This window comes from Peromyscus maniculatus, chromosome 5 (genome assembly GCF_049852395.1).
Source record: "Peromyscus maniculatus bairdii isolate BWxNUB_F1_BW_parent chromosome 5, HU_Pman_BW_mat_3.1, whole genome shotgun sequence".
NCBI lineage: Eukaryota > Metazoa > Chordata > Mammalia > Rodentia > Cricetidae > Peromyscus > Peromyscus maniculatus.
The window spans coordinates 118,625,452-118,641,785 of NC_134856.1; the positions used below are offsets into that span (position 1 = coordinate 118,625,452).

At 46.2% G+C, this 16,334-nt stretch overlaps 1 protein-coding gene across 8 annotated transcripts in view; it reads left to right on the forward strand.

Annotated features, from left to right (window-relative positions):
• Positions 1 to 16,334, forward strand: part of Rreb1 (ras responsive element binding protein 1) — a 185,259-nt gene that overhangs the window by 75,468 nt on the left and 93,457 nt on the right. The window contains exon 1 of one of the 8 annotated variants that reach the window (XM_076573188.1): positions 12,080 to 13,746. The exons of the other annotated variants lie outside the window; for them this stretch is intronic. The gene's annotated coding sequence lies outside the window, so the exon portion shown is untranslated. Of the gene's footprint in view, positions 1 to 12,079; positions 13,747 to 16,334 lie in introns of those variants that run through there. 8 annotated transcript variants of the gene reach the window in all.

The following is a 16,334-nucleotide window of genomic DNA, read 5'->3' on the forward strand; positions in this document are numbered from 1 at the left end:
CCGGTGACAGGCAAATTGGACTAGGAGAAATTTGTGCTCTTTATTTCTCAGCTGTGGGTTGTCCCATCAGCCTGCCTGTGTTGGTCACCCTACCTTGTCACCTAGTCCAGGTACCAGGCTCTGGGAAGACAAGGATACCCTGATGGTTCCTGACTTAAACTTCCACAGCACTTGGCAACGGGCAAGACCATGTGGCAGAGATGCAAGTGGGAAGTGGCTGGGGAAAGAGGAAGTGAGGCCTCAGCCATGAAGGGTTTACCATGTGGGGAAGGAGGTGGGGAAGGAAAAACAAGATGTACTTCTCGGCTGAAAGAGCCACGCACACACTGAAGCAGGAAAATGTGAAGCTGATCTGGGGACAGAATGAGACAGTTAGGAGAAGACTGGAGGGTTTGGGGGTACCGTGTAGATGGAGACGTGAGAGAGATTGACTGGTACTGGTATTGAAGCCATAGGCTTCAGCTGCTTTCAGGGACTTTGAGGTAAAGTCATGGTGGGACCAGCCTGTGCTTGGGAGAATACTATTAAGCCTAGAGCAGTGCTTCTCAACCTGTGAGTCATGGCTCTGGGGGGTGAACGACCCTTTTGTGGGGATCACGCATCAGATATCCTGCGCATCAGATATTTACATTATGCTTTATCACAGTAGCAAAATTCCAACCAAATAATTTTATAGCTGGGGTCACCACAACATGAGGAACTGTATTACTGAAAGCCTTAGGAAGGTTGAGAACCACTGCCCTGGAGGAAAATTAAGCAAGAGAGATGGCACCATGTTCGGCAGAGTGTAATACAAACGGGAAATTTGGTGTCGGTCTTTTATGGAACTGGGCTGACCTGCAGCTCCCTATGGACCAGACTAGCATGGACCTTGCAGTGAGCCAGCCTCCTGCCTCTGCCTCCTGAGTCCTAGGATTGCAGATGTATATACCATCATGGCCGGCTTGGTGTCACCTTCCGTTTCAAGACTGTGGACTCTCTTGCCAAATACTGTTAAGTGATAACTAAGGGGTTTGGGTGCATAGCTTATCAGGAGGGTGTTTGCTCTAGCACTGCAAGGTTTTTTAAAAAGAAGAAAAGATCACTGAAAGGTGGGAAAATTTGTTTGTAGCAAACAGAAGTCAATCGGACACTGTTTAAACTTCTTTTATTGTATTTTGCTGATTGGCACTTATTTAAGTTCATTAGCGAGCAGGCAGAGCCTCGACCCCTCCCCCACTCACAGATGTTAAAGGGTGGGCTGGGGTTGTGGCGCTCAGTATTAGAGCATTTCTGTGATATGTGCAAGGCTCTGGAGTCAGTCCATTTCCAGCACCCAAAGAGAAGCAAAGGAGGTGAATACTAGGAGTCTAACGCGGACCATTTATTTATTGTGATACCTGGTCTGTCAGTCCTCATGGAGTGAATGCAGGCTGGGAATAAGGGTGAGCAGATAATTCACAGTCTTGATATAAGAGTAGAATGCGGAGTTGGGGATTTAGCTCAGTGGTAGAGTGCTTGCCTAGCAAGCGCAAGGACCTGGGTTAGGTCCTCAGCTCCAGAAAAAAAAAAAAAAAAAAAAGAGTAGAATGCTTTAGGAGCTGAACGCCTCTGGTGGAAACAATCTGTTCATAAAACAGATGCTCCTCAGATGCTCCAGGCTCCGCTCCACCTCCTTCACTGTATGTAGATGAGGCAGCCAGGGAATTGGGGGGGGGGGCATGTCCAGGGCTTTAAAGTATCTTGGTAGGTGTGAAAGATGTCAGCTGGCAGGCTCTACAGACAATTAGTGGCTTAATAATTACTGTAGACACAGTGTTCCCTTGGACTGTGAAGTTTTCAGAGTCCTCTTGGGAGGAAATACTAATTTTTTTTTTATAGGCCTAACTTTATACATTTCAAAGCTTATATGCAACAGACTAAAGGAGCCGTCTGAGAGGATTGAGGAAATGTGTGTAGGCCTTTGTAAATTTGCCGGGTCAGACGGCACTCAGACCTTCAAGTTACTTATTTTCATCACTTAAAACTCATTGATATATTTTATGATTTTCTGTGTTGCTGTCAACCTTTTATTGCTTAGTTCTGTTTTTAACAGTGGAGCTACAAGGATGCAGGAGGAAGTGAGGTCCTCCGAAGCTGAAGCAGGGTTTTGGGGAACCAGGACAGGGGAAGGCATCTATCTGAGAATGCCGATCAAGGTTCCTTTTGTGTATGTGACCAGTGGGGCAAGGTGGTTGGGGGATGAGCCGTGTGCAACGTCCATCACTATCTGGCAGGATGTAGCTGCTTTCCTCTCCCTTCTGTTTAACAAAAATACTGCTTTTAGGTTAATGTGTGCGACTGTTTTGCCTACATCCATGTTTGTATAGTATGTGCATGCCTGGTGCACATGCAAGTCAGAAGAGGTTATTGCATATCCCGGAACTGGATTTCCCGGGACTGTTGTGAGCTGCCACATGGGTGCAGAAGAACGCTCCCCTCTTAACCACTGAGCCATCTCTCCAGCCCCTTTGTCTTCCTTCTAAAGGAGGAAAACTGGGGGTTGGAGACATTTGTGTTTCTAACATCATAAAGCCAATGGTGGTTTCCCAGGAAGCTTTATGGACCATTTCCATAATCTTAGGAATAAAAACTCCCCCCTCTCTTTTCTGGTGTTTTTTGTTGGCCCTCGGTGTGAAACTCAGAGTCTCACACACGCTAGGTGTGCCCTCTTCCGATGAGTTACACCCCCAGGCATTTTGTCATTTTCTCTGTGGATGATCTCTCTACCCTTTGGTCCCCAGAGCGGCCTACTATTTAACTCAATTCAGGTGTCTTGATGATTGCTTGATGAGAGCATTACATAGGATTTGATTGCCTTCACCTCCAGTTGAAATAGCCTTAATTGAGCAGCTGTAGTGTTTAGGGCATTTGGTTTAGGTTTTGGCAGGTGAAACATGGTGGTTTTTGCCTTCGGGGAGTCTATGTTGTGAAAGGAATCCACAGTGCTATGGACCCCGAGCCAAGTTCCCATGGGAAGGCCAGGGTTCGGGGAGGCTCTCGGGACTGGGTCTGCACTTCCAGGAAAAGCACCAGCAGGAGCTGAGGTCCCAGCAAGGGAAGGCAGGTTGGTTTGGAAGTCCAGGGTATAACTTGCTGTTGAAGATGATGTACTAGAAGATAACAGGGCTACTGGGTTACTTAGAGCCCAGGTCAGGAAGGGCAGAAGTTGACCTTTCCAGCTCCTGGTCATAGGAACCATAGGATTTGAGCAGAGTAGTGACTGTCCTCCTGGGGCCTCGACAACATCCTTAAGAGGGAGAATGTGGTTTGAACACTGATGCTTTGGTGTGGCCACCATAACCCGAAGCAGAGAATACATCCCAGGGCATCTGGTACGGGATGCATGCACTAAGCTGAGTGCTTAGCATGTTAATTGCTCTGAGCCACTGCACTGATGTGCACACACAAGGAATTCTTTTCTTTCAGTGTGGACGTGCTAAAAAGCTGACTCACATTCTCTCGCTTGATACTGGACTTGATAGCTCCCGATTCAGGTGAGCCACTTTTGAGAGGTGTCAGGAAGGTGTGGCTAGGTAGCAGGCAACTGGGTTCTAGTTAGGCCTCTACCTGGAAGGCTTGGGCTCATTTCCCTTTGGTCTGGGAAGCTCTTCTAGGGTGCTTTGTGTTTATAATGTTGGCAGTTGAGCTTGGGTATCAGTAGGAAAGCTTTCCTGCACATGTAATGTGGAGCGAGCTGCCAGTCGGCCAGGATACCAGGTCTTACTACCCTGGGCCAGCCCAGGGTCTCAGTGCTGTTCTCACGGCACCTGATCCTATCTCCTGACTTTCTCCATTCTGGCTTTGGGGCTGCTGGCTCTGTCTCTGTCCACAAGGAGAAAAGGACCCAGGCCTGCCTTCCTTACCTGCGCTCATCAGGGCAAGGCAAGTCTGGATCTATGGCTTTTTCCTGGTAATAACCCCCAAATCATTTTGATCCTCTACAGCTAACTGGCCTTCCTCTAGAAACCTGCAAAGCAGTAGTAAATCCCTTTGCACTGCATTGCTTCGCGCTCCTCAGCCTCTGGTAAAGCTGGAAGTGCCTGAAAGAGAAGCAGCCAGAGCCAGGGCCCACATAATCCACACGCTCTGGACGTCACCCCGGGTGACTCAGATTCAGTTGCGTTTGCTGTTTCACAACACCTGCATCTGATCTCCCTCTGGGCAAACTCTCTGCCTGGCGCCTGGTACTAGGAGCATAGTGCTCTTCCAGGGATGGCTTTTCCCAGCCTTTTTTTTTTTTTTTTTTTTTTTTTAAAGAAGCAGGTGTCGTGAGTGTTGAACAAGTCCTGTGCATTTTCTTTGCTGCCCTCCTAACAATGCTGGCAAGTGTGTAGACTTAACTGTTTCAGAGATTGGAAAGACAGAACCTGAGGAGACTATCCTAGTCATCATCACCGTAACATTCATCTCATTTCATTTCTGCATCCACCTGATGAGGTCATTGTTACTTCCTTCTTACACATAAAGAAGCTGGCGCTTAGAGAGATGTGGCTAATTTGTCTAGGGTCTCTCCAGCTAGTAAGTCGAAATTCAAACCCAGGCCAGGGTCCCACAGCGCTCCTAATTCTTGCTCCTTTGCAGTTGTCTTATTAAGTAAAATTGTTTTCTCCTTTGTGACTGACATAGCCTATTACTTCCATTGGGTTCATTTTTTTATTTGTTTGGATCTCGATCCCCCACTATAAAAGGTAGAAGAAAGTGAGCTAATGTATATCAAGTGTCCAGTAAGTATCAGGCACTTATTTATTTTTCCTAAAAGGGAGTGAAATCAGGTTTCTTCACACTGGAGGGTTAAGCTCCATGAGGCCTTTGGTCCGTTTTAAACTATTTGGTTGTTGTTGCATGCCAAGTGCCTGGCGCATCACTGAATGCTCAGTCAGTGGTCACTGAAGACAGGATGAATAAGACAGGGTTACTTTACCTGTTTGACGGGTGTAGACACAAGACGGATTTGGATGTGCAGCTCACGACATGATCAGGAACAGCCTCTGCGTTTCACACTGCAGGTTTTTGTTTTGTTTCTTGTAAATAAAAAGTAGATCCATTTTGCACATGTAAGCTGAGAGTAATTAGATCTATGCCGTGGGATTACAGAGCATGATATAAAACACTATAAATACCCAATTCCAGCACCATATAAACAGTGGATAAACTGAGCTGTATTTGTTGGTTGGCATGTGTCTTCATTTTGGGCAGGATTACCCCACACATTAGCGCAGCTGGAAATGTGCTAGTCACTGGAACGCTTGGAAGCGTGTTTAAATCTGACATCCCTCCCCTGCTTTTCAAGTCAAGTAAGTAGTAAAATTGGTGAAGTCAGTTCAGCTGTACTTGGTGAGTAGTTAGGAAGGTCAGGATTTGGTGAATCTCTTTTCTAATCTTTGTTTACAACCATTGCATTTAAAACCGTACCATGGTCCGCTTATTCTCCTTACACTTAACCAGCAGGTGAGGACCACGAAGCCTGCTGAGGTGTCCAGGGCTGGACCATTGGTCTTGCATGTTTGATTTCCTTAGACGTCGGCATGCCCTGTCTAGCCAAGAGACCCCGCGTTTGTCATCATTGGCTTTCCTGAACACTCTTGGTGGGCCACAGTTACTCATGTTATGGTGTTAGCAAGCAGTTTATATCAGTAATCTGCCACCAGCTGGTAAATCAGAACCACGCTGTGATTGTAAAAATGTTCACATTCATGGTAGATAATGAGGCATGTGAAGGAAGAGTGGTTTGTCACCTCTTTTGAAGTATTACAAAGAAAATAGCCCTAAGGAGTTAAACATTATTTCTTCCTATAATATTTAAAAAGATTTCTTTATTTTTATTTCATGTATATGAGTGTTGTGCTTGCATATGTCTGCACTATATGCATGCCTGGTGCAAAAGGAGGTCAGAAGAGGGAATTGGATTCCCTGTAACTGGACATATGGATGGTTGTAAGCTACCATGTGGGTACTGGGAACTGAGCCTGTGTCCTCTATGAGAACAAGTGCTCTTACTGCTGAGACATCTCTCCAACCTTCCTATTATAGAATTATTTTCCCACATATATGATTCATATTCACCAAGGAAAATGAATTAAAAGAATAATGTGAATGGAAAAGGAAGCAGTAGTATTCCTGCGCATCTGAAAAGATCATTACTGATACTTTTCTGTATATGTCTTTTTAGATGGCTTTTGGCCGGCGGGGGGTCAGGGGGGATCTTATGCAGGCCAGGCTGGTCTTAGAATCCCAGAATTGCAGGCATGCACCACCTTGCAGGTATGCGCTGTGCCGAGGGTAGAATCCAGGACTTCATGCATGCTAGGCGCGCGCTCTAACCAGTGAGCCGCATCTCCAGCTCTAGAGGACATTTTTCTCCTATGAACACAGTATGAAGGTATGATTCATTTGTGGATGAGAAACTCATTTTTATACATCCCCTTAAGCTATACTATATCTTTTTAAATTTAAGAATATATGACAAGTCTTTTCTGATATAGTCAGCATGGCATAACAATCACATTGTTTTGATGTGACATAATCTGGGGTCGGGTCATAGGCAAATAATAAATGGTCCCCACTCCCTGGGTTCTCATTAAAGGGAGGAAAGATATTTTCTTGTTTGTTTTGTTGTTTTGAAGATTTCTTTATTTTATGTGCATTGATGTTTTGGCTGCATGTATGTCTGTGTGAGGCTGCTGGACAGGAGTTACAGACAGCTGTTAGCTGCCATGTCGGTGCTGGGAATTGAACCTCTTACACCACTGAGCCATCTCTCCATCCGCCATGTTTCCTTTTTTTTTTTTTTTTTTTTTTTTTTCTTGTTTCCTTTTTTAAATGAAGCCCGTCTAGGATTAAGTTTTTTTGAACACAATCAGAAATTGGTTTAACTTTATGTAAGAAAATACTGATCAAAGTGTTTTGTTTTGTGTAGCTTGGGATCTTTCCTCTTAGTATCCCGAACAAGCTGAAGTCAACAATAAAAACCAAATTGAACAGTTCAGACAGTCCCTCTAAAGGGCCAGACTCCAAGCTGGAGTTGTAGCAAGGTCCGGGACTTGAGCTTTCAAACTGAAAACAAAACAAAACAAAAAAACCCTTTTTAAATTTAGAATGAAGAATTGAGTTAGGGGAGTGGAAAAGAGGGGCCAGGCTCTTTGTTTTGGGGTTGGGGAGGTCTCACATCTAGGAGCAAAGTTCTTTTTTTGTTTATCTACATAGTCCTGTGGATATGACATGTCATTTACCAGTGGTTGTATTTCTGTTGAGATATTTATTATGTTTTAATCAGTCATGATATTTAGGCAGTCTGTCATAATCTTTTCAAATATAAGGATAGTTATTACTATTATTAATTAACATGTATGTATGTGTATATACACACACTTACATATTTACAGGGCTAGGCCTTGAACCTAGGGTCTCACACTTGCTAAACACAGGCTCCCACTAAACTACACCCCTCCAGCCTTATGGATGGCTCGCTCCCTTTTTAATTAACATATAGAATAATGGGGGGCTGGAGGGATAGCTCAGCCGTTAAAGGCTAGGCTCACAACCAAAAATATAACATATAGAATAATGGGGTTCATTATGACATTTTCCTACATGCTTTGTGTTGATTCCTCTCTCAGAATCTCTTAATATAAAAAGATAAAGTCCAAAGTGGATATAGTGATGCACACTTGGAATCCCAGTCGAGGCCAAGGAAGAAGGACTTGAGTGTTAGGGCAGCTTGACCTATAAAAGGATAGTTTTCAAAAAACGAAACAGGCTGTGAGTGGTAGCCTATGCCTTTAATCCTAGCATTCAGGAGGCAGTGGCTAGTTGTGAGGCCAGCCTATGCTATATGGAGAGTTCCGGGCTAGAGCGTTACATAGTGAGAACCCATCTTAAACCTTCAAGACCAAGTATGACTTTATATTTTTAGAATATGTTGGCAGCTGTAATGACAACAAGGGTCATAATAGCATTTTAGTGGCATTTAGTCTTGTTAATTATAGCAGAGTCTTCATATACTTGCCAAAGAATAGTACATATATGTAAGGGTACTTGGTTAGTAGATAACTTGCTGAAGAGATAATTGGGTGGGTTCCTTGAAACAGCTCCCCAGAGGCTCCTGCCCCAGAGACAATTCCTGTGTGTGAGTCATTCTAAGGTCTTATGTCAGGAAAATAACACTTAGGTCAGTTCTGAACTGTAAATGGAATCTCTTGCCTCAGTCCAGGAATGACTGCGAGGTCCTGACTGAGTTAGGACCGTTTTTTTTGACAAGCTAGGAAGATGTGTTTTGTTCCCACTGGTCCATCAGTAGGGCATCATTCCCCCAGCAGTCTCTAGTGCAACCCTTTGATTGACATTCGTTTTAAGGCAAAGACTTGAGTTGGGGAGTGAATTCAATCTGCCAGATTGTCTGAGCATCCCTGCCTACCTCTTGCTGTGATTCCCTCAAAAGACCCTTTTAAATTTTCTACTGTGGTCTGTTAGCATGAGCACTGAGTTTGTTAGGAGCCCTTAACCCAAACCCAGTCTTACTTACAGTTAGTCTTAGTTTTTCATCTCTGAAATGGGCAGACTGTATTTCTTGTACCATATTCTTAGGTGACAAACTGAGGCCCCTAGGCAGTTTGTTGTTGTTTTTCTTAGCAGCGCATACAGAGACCCTTTGGGAGGAGAGACAGTATTGTCTTTTCACATGAAGGAAAAGTACCATAAATCGAGGGAAACTCTAAACGTCTTGAAAGCTGCTTTGAGGTGGAGCAATAGCAAAAAGACAGTCCAGTGGAAGGAGAACTTCCTCAGCAACCTTATCTCCATTTCCTCTGGCTGTGTTTTCCTCTTTTTAAAACGGGATGCCTCTTGTCATCACCACTGACTTCGGACAACAGAGTTACTGCACTGTTGAACTCGCCAGGGTGCAGGCGGAGGCAGCAAGCATCTCACTGAAATGGCCCTTGTTATCTGTGGGGAGACCATCCCACCATTCTCGTTTCCTAAGAGCCCGGGCCAGAAGCAGGTATTCTGTTTACATTTTAGGCGGGTCTGTATGTGCTCCAAAAACATTTAATGGTCTCCATTTCAAACTTTTATAGCTTTTCCAAGTTGCTCACGGAACTTTAGGCGGCAGCTTAGCAAGGAAGAGTAGACAGTGAGTGCTTATCAGCTGAGCCTGAGAAAGTACAGGGGTCGGGAAGCCAGTATCCCTAACTAGACTGTAAATGCTCGAACGCAAGCAGGGATAATTGGAGGAAGTAGATCTTGTGAGGGAGATTGTAGGTGATCTGTCGGTCAGCCAGGCCTAGGTTGAAGAACTTGTGGCCATCTGTGTACCGTGTACCTTTGCATGGTGAACTCAACTGTGAGGCAGGCTCCTCTGCCTTGACCAGAGGCCCTGGTTACTTCTGGTACACGGTGACCTCCTGAAGGTCTTACGGGGAAACTCTATAAACAGAGTTTAAGAATTCCAAAGCCATTTTACCAGCTTGATTCTGGCAGAGGTTTGAGTTGGAGGGTGCCTCCTCCAGCACTTTTTTTTTTTTTTTTGCCTTTGTAGATGTAATTAGAATTTTTTTTTTAAAAAAAGATGGAAATGAGCTGTGATGGATATCTTAGGGTTTTAGTTTGTTTTGAAGTCTTAAACAATTGCCTTGGAATTTTTCACCTTCAGTAGCTTATTTTGGGTCCCAGTGATTAAGTAGTATGGAGATAATTAGAAACGAGCATGCTCTTTTTAAAAGAAATTATTTGGGAAAGAGGTTGTAAAAATATGTATATATGTTAAAAAAAAAACAGCCTAGGAGTACACACGTAATTTTTTTTTTTCGGAGCATACCTGCCTTCTTGAAAAGAAAGTGATTTTTTTTTTAGGTGTAACAGACCATAAAGTAAATAGCATTCTCTAAAGACACAAATCTATAAACAGAGCATAAATATCTTTATTTAAAATGGATTAAGTTCTGAAGCCTAATGCTTTTCAAGTGTTGCCTTATCAGGTAGCTTACAAAAGTCTGTCACTAATCATATGTGTTGCCCTCAGAATTTCATTAAGTAGGCATGCCCTGGCTCACAGATTTTTACGTGCGGTGGCGGTGACAGCAGTGAAACAGAAACTGTGGATACAAATACCAAGCAAGGAGGGTGAAAAGATGAGGTCGTCTGTCGCACACCTGGCTCCTTCCCTACCCTTCCTTTCCCAGCTCTGCCTCATTGTGATGTTCTTCCAGAAGATGGAGGAAGCTCTGCCCTTAGGGTCATCATCCTGGATCCGGGGATGGGAGTGGCCCGGCACTGAGAGTCCTTCCTCAAAAGCCCAAAGCTGACTCTTCACTTCATAGGCTGTCAGGAGGTGGGCAGTCCTGTCCCCGGGCTTTCCCAGAAAGGCCTGGGAGGAGCAGGGAGGAACAGGGAGAATGTTCTGCTCTCCTGGACACTTCCTCCCCACCCCTGGGGTGCAGGGAGGAGGTGGTAGGGAGTTGGAATCCAGGGAGCAGGGCTGGAGGGGATGAAAGCTGTCACTGCTGTTGTCGCACTGGCCAGGCTGCTGCGGCCCAGAGGTTGCTGGTCTTGTACCCTTCATATTTAGGTATTCTGGGAATGCATCTGATGAGTTTACAGTTGGCTCACACGAGTAGGGGCACACACATACATGTTTAGATGTCGAATACACGGGCTGAAGCCAAACGCTGCTGAGGGGTTGGTTATTTTTCTAAAGAGTTGAAACTGGCATTTCTGGAGTCGCTTGCTCCAATTACTCCAGGTAGTCACCAAAACGACCCGGAAAGGTGCAGGGTTAAAGTGAGACTCAGAAGACTCCCCGTGCTTTCCTTTTTTGCAGCACTGGAAGGAGGAGGGGATGGGAGAAGTCACTTGGTCCTGGCCTGACTCCTCCTCTTCCTCTCTCTGCCCAGAGCTGCAGCCCCAGGCAGGGTTCAGAGCGGCTGCCTGGTGCTCAGTGCTGTGGCCGGATTTTCAAGTCGTTTTCAGTTTTTAGTGTCATCAGTCATCACATCCAGGGTTCCTTTTCCTTTTCAAGGGCACCCGGTCTAACTGTTAGGCCCTCCTCCCTTCAGTGTGCCTCCTCACTGTGCCAGTCGGGGAGCTTGATAAAGTTAACTGATGTCCTGTCACCGTAGAACAGCATTCGTTAATTAGACTCTTACACACACACACACACACACACACACACACACACACACACACACACACACACCGTCAGATGGCATTAGACACCCTTTGTACATTTTTACTCAGGGACGTTAAAAGACCCAAATCTTTGAGGGAAAAAGATGGGAAGAAAAAAGACTGGCACTTTCTCCAGTTAAGCTGCATGTCGGTCCATGTTAATTAGGCATTTGTCCCCTAGTCTAGAGGTGATAGAAGATGCCAGTTACTGTGGTATTTAACTGACACCAAACTGCTGTCCAAATACTTCAGTTAGACCCGGGCGTCTTTCTTAATTGGTGGGAAGGAAAACACACCCAGAAAAAGGAGGAAACTGTTACTTTCATTGGACGTTTTAAGTTTTTCATGCTGAAGGATCTGAAGAACACGTGTGTGTATTTCTTTTTAATTAAGTGTCCATTTGTGCTTTTTAAAAACAGTAGCCGTCAGAATCTCTCAAGGTTTGAGCTGCTCAAAATGACTCATTTATGAAAAGCTTCAGCAAATGAAAGTGTAGTACTGGTCACCAGAGCTCAAAAAGTAGTTCGAGCTCTCTGAAGTCCATATGGATTTGTGTATTTCTTTGCTGTTACTTTTAAAAATTGTTCTGGAAATTGAGGGTTGTTTGTTTGTTTGTTTGTTTAGATTTTTATAGTAAGATTTATCAGTGCCAGAAATTGCATAAACTAGTTAAGGCACCATGCAATATATACATTTTAAAAATAAACATGGCAGCTTATTAGAATAATGCGATGCCTTGGTAGGAATAATTAGATAAAACATGCTTTTGTCTTTTTTTTTTTTTTTTTTCAGCTTTCTCACTTTCTGGAGAGTGACCATCAGTAACAAGAATGTGCTTTATATTTTTTTCACCTAAAACAATTCCAAAAATAATAAGTTTTTTTTTTTTTTTTTTTTAAACTTTAAATCTCAGTTACTTTGTGTATGATGTCTAGCCAAAGGCTCTCATGTTAGAACGCACCTCGGTGTTAGTAATGAACTACTTTCTGGTGCATTGAATGAATTTAATATGTTAATACTCCTGTAAGGCCCAGAATTGCTTGGCTGCCCCTTGCCCTGCCTGCCTGGTACTGGCTGAAAAGGTACCATTGTTTGTTCTGCAAACACTGGGTGATGTTTGTTTCCAAGGTGACTGATTCTATTGGTGCTCTTTAAGCAAGGGGGATGGGAAAGGGAGAAAGTTAGCCTTAAACACCTGAGAGCATCTACTAGCAAGTTCTGATATTTAATTCAATATATAGTGAATGTAATGACAGGCATTGTTAGAATCAAATCTCCTTAGGCTGAAGTGAACTGTTTGGGAAATTTAAGAGCTAAGGGAAAGATATTTTAGATGATAACTGTTGAGAAACAGTAGGCTTTTTTCCTTTCAGTTATAATAACCTATATCCAAACCATTCGGGTAAATATTTGGCAGTATAATTAATATTAGTTATTGATAACATATATGGGCCTTCAAAAAAATGACAACATGGAATACAAATTTGTTTCAGTTTTGCATTTTGTTGAATTGTTTTTCTGACAACTATGTAAGATCATTGAGGTGTATTTCTTCCAGAAAACTTCCAGAGACAACAAAATAGATCAAAAAGCATCTTTTCATGGGTGATATATATTGACATAATTCGTTAAATGGGGTGTTTGTAGTTTATCATTGAGTATGTTCAAGTTCAGACTAGAGAAGACGATTCTTCTCATCCCCCACCCCCCTCCAGTGCATGGATGCCGTTAGCAGAACTTTGCCTTTTCACTCCTATCTGGCTTAGTACAGTTCATGCGCAGGTTTCAGTAAACATTAACTACTTTTATCAGGGCTTGCAGTGTGCTGAATGGTTAGTAAAGAGAGTGTACTGCAAGAGACAGATGAAAATGAGAGTCCAAGGTCAGAGGGCTGTTGAATTTTTTTTTTCTTTTTAATTATTGAGAATTTAGGGGAAAAGTAAGTCTTTACGAGGCCTACTGGGAAGCTAGTCTGCCTACCATTATGTGTGTTGAGGCCAACACAGATTTGTTCAGATGCTGTGAGTGGCTAGGCAGGTTGACGTTAGGACTTGCTTTCCTCTCATGAGAAAGCATCCTTCGAGGATAAAAGGTTCTCGAGGCCTCAGCAAAGAAATGAGGTCACACTCATGTTACAAGGGATTTCCCTTATTCTCTTCTAAAAGAGGATTCGCCTTTGCCCTCTGATCATCATTGGTGTTTTCTAGAGTTAGTACGGTAGCTCATAAACCAACGTGCTAGAATTCAATATTGCCAAATATAGAATAAACACGGCAAAGTTTCACGTGTCATGTAATATTCCAGAACTTTGGCTGTCAACTTTCGAAAATAAGAACGTGGTTCTCGCTCTTTTCAGCTTCTGAAAAGGGTGAGACGATTTCAGCACGGATAACTAAGCTGTCTCCCTGCTCCTCCGACCCAGGGGGGTTTAGCGCCCCGACAGCGGGGGTCGCCCACTCGCACCGCTGTTTGCCCGGCGGGTCGGTCGCTCCTGGCAATGCTCCGCCGACGGTGCCAGCAACCTTGAGGTCCACGTTGTTGGAGACACTTGACGCCCTCGGTGTAAGCTTGAAAAGTGCAGGGGCGTCCTGGGGCCCAGGTCTGCCCTTGTCAGGACCTGGCCAGCGCGCCGGGTGGCACGGCTCGCCCTCCTGGGGAAGGGCGTGAGGGAGACGGAGGTGGGCAGCCATTATGAAGGCGTGCGGCCGGCAGTCCGTCCGTCCGTCCGCCCGTCGGCGGGGACGGGGGACGGGGGTGGGGCACGGTGTGAGGCGCCGGGGCCGCCGAGCCTGGCCCTCTTAGGGCCTGTGGTGCCCGCCTCAGCCGAGGACCTGGCCGTGCTCGTCCAGGCTCCCAGGGACCTGCATGACGCCCGCCTCGCCTCGGCTCCAGTGCTGGGCACTCGGCAAGCGGGCCCCGGAGCTGTCAGTCAGGCCAGCGGCGTCGCCGATTGGCTGAGGCGCCGGCGGGGGGCAGGGCTGGCGCTGGCATCCCTGAGGGGGACCTTGAAGCTCTCTCGGTGATCTCAGCCTCCCAGGATCTCTCTCTCTTCAAGGCTCTCCCTCACCCGCAGCCTCTGTGACCGGAGCCGTAGCCTAGTGGCAACCAGAGGTCCTCAGAGCCCCCGTTGCGCCACCGACGCCTTCAAGAAGCATTCTCTCCGGGAGAGCTTAGTTAGAAAATGTGGGTGCTCTGAGCAAGACCCTCTTCCTCTTTACGCCTGCCTTCCTCCTTCTGGGTCCTTCGAAGGCTCCCAGCTCGTGGCCACGTGTGCAGTCTCGGGAGTTCTCCAAGCCTGTTAGGGTCTGGGGTTCCCCCCTCGATGGCTGCCACTCTCAGGAGGGTGGCGCTGGGCCTGCGGCTGCAGAGCTGGACCCGCTGGAGGCCCCGGGGAGCAGGAAGTCAGGGACTTCCATGTGTGTGGGGGGGGACAGCAGCAGCAGCAGTGGCAGCAGCCAGGTGGCTGAGTGTGCGAGCATCGAGCATGGTGCAGCTCGGCCAGGCCTTTCCGAATCCCTGGTCTGAGGGGGCCGCGGGCTTCTCAAAAAAATGACACTCATTCGGAGAATAGAGGAAGAGGCCCAGCACCGCGGCGCCCAGCCAGGCCTCAGGCTGTGTGTGCAGCCTTCACGGGGAGCCCACATGCCACGGTCACTGTGCTCAAAGTGGGGCGCCCTTGTCTCCTCCAAGTGCTGTTTCAGGTTTCTCTCCTCGGGACCAGTTAGTTAGGAAAAAAGAGCCTGTTCGGCTGTGGTGAAGTTTCTCGGTGTTCTTCTGTGCTTGTACATCACTGGAGGGGATGCCGTTGTCACTGATGATACAGCCGGCCAAAGGTCGCTTGCCACGGAGCCGGCTGGTGGAGCGTGCTCGGTCTTCCTCTGGGATAGTTAGTCCACGGGGTCAGCCTCGAAGCTCCCTGGCAGGTGCTCTAGAAACCCTACAGTCATGCCGCCCAGAGCAGAGCTGGAGCCAGGCGCAGCGATGCAGCCCCAGAGAAGTGGCCCTCCCATACGGCGCCCTAGAGTGGCCTAGAGATTTGCCTCCCTTTTCCTGTACTGTTTTGTTTTTTGGGTGATCGGCTCCAGAAGATTGTGATTGAGCTAGTTTAGGTCAAAGCTAGCAACAGGCAATTGGGTGCATTTGTGTCAAAAACTTCTGATGAGGTGGGCACGGTAGCCTACACCTTTATTCCAAGCATCTCTGTGAGTTTCAGCTAGCCAGAGCTACATAGATCCCCTCTCCCCTCCCCCCCCCCGCCCAAATATGATGAGATAAGTGGATTTTTTTTTTTTACATGTGTTGATGCTCATGTGGATCATAAGAGAGCTTTGAGAGCTTTCCAGAGTCAGTTCTCGGTGGATTCTGGGGACCGAACTTGGGTTTTAAGCTTGTAGCAGACACCTTTCCCCTCTGAGCCAATCACAGGCCCAGCAACTAGGTTGTTTTTTTAAAACATCGATGAAAGGGTTAAGAGTTGGTAAGCCCCGAGTTGTCCTAGCTGCCGCTTGCTGGCTGCAAAGCCGAGTTTGCTATTAAACAAGGCACTGTGGCACCAGTGCTAGAACCCGCATGGCCCTCAGCACTGGCAGGTGTAAATACCACTAATTAATTTTTCAAGAACCCGGAGCTCGGACAGAATTATCAAGGATGCTGAGGAGCAGGGACCAGATGTTTCTTTTGTTCAAGTCACGGAGAAGCAGTGTTTTATTTAAGTAATCAGGCCATGGAGGTTTAATAGCCTAGTCTGATGTTATGGGGCTTGGAGTAAGTAGCGAATGCTTTCTTTCAGGAGGGAAGAAGAAGAGGCGGCTGTACATTCTGGTTCCCTCTCAGTGTTATCTTAGGTGGAGGTGTTGACTCAATTATCATTAGGCCCAGGTCCTGGTAGAAGAGGGTTAAATGGTACTCGGGGGGCCTCTTTATCTGAACCGTTTTGCCGCAGCCGAAGCTGGCCGCCCGTGCCTCTAACTGAATTCAGTCCTTCTGCACCGGGGGCCAGCAGGACAGTCAGCAGCTCATCATGTCGAGCAGCTTTACAAGGCTCTCAACAGCTCTGCTCTTGCAGCTCGTGAATGCACCGTTTGTTGTGGGGAGCACAACTGTTAGAATCAACTGGCCTGGCAGCCCACTCTGCTCGTGACCAGGGAGCA